The sequence below is a fragment of the Zea mays genome, chromosome 9 (assembly GCF_902167145.1).
Source record: "Zea mays cultivar B73 chromosome 9, Zm-B73-REFERENCE-NAM-5.0, whole genome shotgun sequence".
In the NCBI taxonomy this organism is placed as follows: Eukaryota; Viridiplantae; Streptophyta; class Magnoliopsida; order Poales; family Poaceae; genus Zea; species Zea mays.
Genome location: NC_050104.1, coordinates 4,261,780 through 4,266,918, shown reverse-complemented (window position 1 = coordinate 4,266,918; position 5,139 = coordinate 4,261,780). Strand labels below are relative to the sequence as shown.

At 40.5% G+C, this 5,139-nt stretch overlaps 1 long non-coding RNA gene across 1 annotated transcript; it reads left to right on the top strand.

The window, feature by feature from the left end:
- The first annotated feature begins 1,332 nt into the window (after positions 1-1,332).
- On the top strand, positions 1,333-1,745 carry LOC103637813 (uncharacterized). The gene is made up of 3 exons (XR_558378.2): positions 1,333-1,424; positions 1,519-1,590; positions 1,690-1,745. It is a non-coding gene; the product is annotated as an uncharacterized lncRNA (long non-coding RNA).
- Positions 1,746-5,139: the final 3,394 nt, after the last annotated feature.

Genomic DNA, 5,139 nt, shown 5'->3' with positions numbered 1-5,139 from the left:
TAATTTCATCCTCATCAAGAAACCTCACCACTATATTAGGTCTGTTCTTTTCAACTGCCAGTAAGGTTTTAGGCATTGTGTCATCAAAGGTATTTAGTATGAGCTGTAGACGCCGTACTTGAGCACCAACTGGGCAATACAAACCCGTCATACGCAATCATGCATGCCATCCACCTCTGCATGAGCTGCAGACTCGTGAACTGCAAGCCTTAATCACAGTCACACCTACAGTCCAAACTAAGTGCTCAACCAACCAGCCCACACGTTTATGAGTCAGACCTACAGTCCTAAATAAGTGCTCAACCAACCAACCCACACTGCTCCTATGTCGTGCCATATCAATGCATTGGACTATTTTACAATTTAGTTTAAAATATTTTCAAATGATAATAGGTTTTGATGGAGCCAGTCGTATTGAACCGTGAAAGAGTTGCATTGGACAAGAAAACCAGGATGCCTGTGTAAGTTATATTATAAACAATAGTTAACACAAGCTTTCGCTATCAAATTTATGAATGTTATTTAGTCGCATGTTTAATATAGCTTCAGGTTGTTCGACGACTATAGCGATGAAGATTTTTATGGGGTACAACGGAAGTATAGTATTGTCGCTCGAGTTGAAGTTAAATTCCCGATTGAACCACGTTATCGTGACAGGCAACATTACATTTTGTCTGACATCAATGTAAGACAACCCCTTTTTAGGTTTCATTTACATAACTATATATAATGTTCGTACCACAATCTATTTTGTGCTGAAATCAAATTAGGGAGCCAAGATCGAGGCCATTGCAACGCGGTATGAGATAGTCAAATACTTCAACAGTTTGCTCCATGAAAAGCATGTCTACAAGATGCACAACGTATGGTTTGGTCTTAATCCGGGTGCATTTAATTTTCGACATCTAAATGGTACCATGGAGTTGTATTTCACCCACCAAACTGTCGTAGAGCCATACACTGTCCCAGTTCAAATGCCGCCATTTCCAAAACATATATTCTTGAACCTTGATGATATTGCCGAGCTGCCAAACAGGACTTTAGTTGGTAAGAATATATCGATCTACTAACCCTATTAAAAATTCCTTTACACAAAATTGAGTATTAATCCATATTTAATTGTGCTTTTTGTAGACATTATGGCTATTGTCGTCCACTTGGATACAATCCATCGCACAATGTGGGGTACATTCAGGAAGATTGTTATAATGGATGCTAGGTATATTCCATTAATATATTACCAATATGATGTTAAATCTATTAGTACTAATAAATTCTTCACAAAATCAATGGCACAAGGTGGTCTTTACATACCATTAAAGTTTGGGGCGATTTACTAAACAAAAATGCACTCCGTTGGGCGTTGGCTAATGAGAATTATAGCATCATAATTGGGACCATGTTTCGGCGGTTCAGAAAACAAGGTACAACATATGTTTACGCCTTGCTAACACATTATTCACTATTTTTTCTTTTATAATGATTCTTATATTCAATATATTAAATATGCTATTCTAGAGTGTCTCGAATCAACTGACCATACAACAATACACTTCAAACCGTTCCATCACAACACCCATTATTTTGAACGTAAGTATTTTCTAAGGTTACCTACATCACAATTATGTACTTGTTTTAATTATATTGTGAACTGAGTATACATGTGATTAAATGTTGCACTCATTGCAGCAATTCAAAAGGCTTTGGTGGCGCGGAACGATCGTCAGTTTGCCGTTAGATATCTTGACGACCAAAGGCGTAGATAGAGTCTGTAACTTTTGCAAATCTGAATTTTATGATGGAATACATGTACTGTTATTGATGCAACTTACATGTGTCAATATTTGTAAAACATTTTGTTCTACTGGGACATATCTCAATGAATAAGTGGACGATCAAATGGTTTAGCCCGTACGTTTTGCATTTACAACATTATATTGGTTTAATGTTGTGTCATTTTTGACATTCAAATCGTAACTTCGCTCGTGAAATAACGTCAAATATACAGATCAAATCCGAAACAATTTTAATGTACATTCGGTATACCGAAGCCCATCTATAGGAGCTAGGCATGCTCCAGGAAGATATGACACATCACCAGAGTTATGAAAACAATTACTTAGCGCGTCACCCATATCCATCTATGCAGTTCAAACTTGGAATATAATACACTATCTTATACAGACACCAACATCGTTCTCTTATCACCTCTCTCTAGGTCTTATCTCTTTACTCTCGGTTATGATGCTTGTTTCTATAACCTCTATTACCAAGGGCATCTTTTTTGATCTTCTATCCGCTTGGTTTATTGCAGTCATATCATTTCACCCTTAGTTCTTGCATCATATTATTTTTATGCTCATGTTTTCTCGGGTACTGTTGTTGTTATAGATCAGATGGGACATAATGCCGATCGCAAACCATTCACAGACATCTCTAGCAATATCATTAGAGGTAAAGGTCAATACACAAACTGACCATACATCGTCGAAACGTAGTAAGTAGGGAACACTAATACACAAACTTACATTATAGGTGATCAAAATGAATTGCTCGGACCAATGCTCGATGCTAAGGAGCGTAAGCAAAAAAGGGATAGGGAAAGATATGCAGCGATGTCCGTTGAACAAAAAAACGAGAAGAATAGGAAGCGTCGTGAAGCACGTCAACGAAACAAGGGACACAATGTGATACCCAATGTGTCAGGAGGTGATGAAAACTGTCCAATTTTAATTAATAAATCTACTCATAAACCTACAATTGGAGAGTAATTGTGTTCATATTTTATAGGTGACCAAAATGAACAGCTTAGGTTGTACAATCAGACACCAAGGCGGAGAGGGAAAGTTAGAGTACATAAGAAAACGTAGAGCACTGCAAGCTAGCACTTTGAATCAGGGGTCCATCGCCATGGAGGTCCCAACATATACCTCTGAGGTTGTACACTCTACAGCAGATGTATTGGAACCTGATTCATCCTCTGATAACGCATGCGACTGGGTTATCCCTGAATACACCAGTACACCTTTCATGCCAGCTTCAACACAAACTGAGGATGTCGGTTCACCCGATATGTCTACTGAGCCACTCAGACGTAAACATCATGTTCTGCCTGGTGAAAGACAAGCTATCTTAGCCCGTCAAAACAAGAAATTTGAAGCAAACATTGCACGTAACGTGGCTACTTTGACTGAGGATACTATTAGTGACGTCGGACAAATGGATGATTCGACACAACCCGGTTCAACTATAGAGATCAACAACACTGGTAATTATACTAACCAATTGTAAATGGATCTTGCACGGCGACGATAAAATGTAGTCCGACTAAACGTGTGTTTCCATCAGTACAATATAGGAATACACGCCAAAGTGCGATCGTGGCAACAAATGGGAGTGCACACATGGTCGAACAAAGAAGTGTGTTGGAGCAAAGCCAGTCGATCCCAAGGTTCATTTCCAATGGTAATTGTCAAAAATCTTTATTGAGGTTATATATTTTCTCAACCCTGAATGCCATGTCTTTTACTTGGATTGTATTTTCACGATCCAGTTGATGACGATGATGAGGGTGTCATATTCGGAGAGGATAATGATGAGAACGAGGGATATCTATTCGCTGGTAATTGTACTTATGTCAATTTCTATTCCTATAACAATGCGTATCTAAAATTCCAATGTCTTAATCGTTCTTTTCCAAAACAAATATCAGATGAGGACACTAACGAGGACTTCGAGATAGATGGTACTCAAGATCAATCTGTTGTCACTGATGTGCCTGACCCGTACGACAAGGTCTACAGTAACATCCCTGAAGAAACACATATGCTGAAGCACGTTCCCGACTGTGGTTATTGCACTGCGAAGAAGTTTGAGTATGAGCCGCCTGGGTTTTGCTGTCGAGGTGGGAAGGTTGAGCTAGCCCCACTAGAGACCCCTCCCCAGCTCATGAGGTTGTGGGATAGTGCAGACTCTGATGCTAGGCACTTTCGTGATAACATCAGGTTTTTTAATGGCCATTTTTCTTTCACTTCCCTGTACTGTTGCCTCGACAGTATGACAACTAATATGAGAGATTCTGGTATATACACATTCCGTGCACAAGGCATGATGTACCATAATATCAAGTCATTCGGTAGTGAATGTGGGGCAGAGCACAAACACCTGGAGCTTTACTTTTACGATGATGATCCCAGTCTCGAGCATCGATACCGTAAGTGTCGTGAAGATCAGATTCAGAAAGACCAAGAGGTTATTAAACAGATAGTTGGCATACTTCGTGGAAATCCGTACTCTGAGCACCTTAGGAGCATGGGTCATGTTGAGAACCTTGCTGACTATCACATCGCATTGAACCTTGACCAGACGTTGAACCAGAAGACATATAACACACCTCTCACTTCGGAGGTGGCCGCTGTCTGGATCGAGGGGAGCGAACGGCGAGGCCAGTTCAGCAAGAGTGTTATGCTACATGGGAAGGATAGGTCAAGCCACGGCATCCGCTCATACCATGGATGCTACGATGCGCTATCATATCCACTGTTCTTCCCTAGAGGTGAGCTTGGATGGCATGCAAATATCCCAAAGGTTGGTGTATCCATGGGCGAAGTGGATGCATACCGGGCGACGCATAGGGCAAGTAATGGAAATGATGAAGATGCGGGTTAGTTGTTTTTTGTAATTTCTAAGTTGTTCACATTATTAAATATGTTTTCGGCATCACTGAATAATCGATTCTTGCGTATGCAGAACCTCCTACCCATCTATGTGTGTCCGTGCGTGATTACTACTGCTACAAATTTCAGATACGTCCAGGGGTATTCAATCCGATACTTCATGGTAAACGACTTTTCCAGCAGTTCGCGGTCGACACATACATTAAGATTGAGAGCTCCCGTTTAGATTTCATACGTAAGAACCAGGATCGGTTAAGGGCAGACCTATATCAGGGCTTGGTGGATAGCATGTTAGATGGAGATGTTAGAGGAGAGAAGGTTGGAAAGCGAACTGTGTTGTCACCGTCGTTTATTGGCGGTCCTCGTGACATGAGACGTCGATATATGGATGCTATGGCTCTGGTGCGGAAGTTTGGTAAACCAGACATCTTTCTTACCATGACATGTAACCCTAACTGGGATG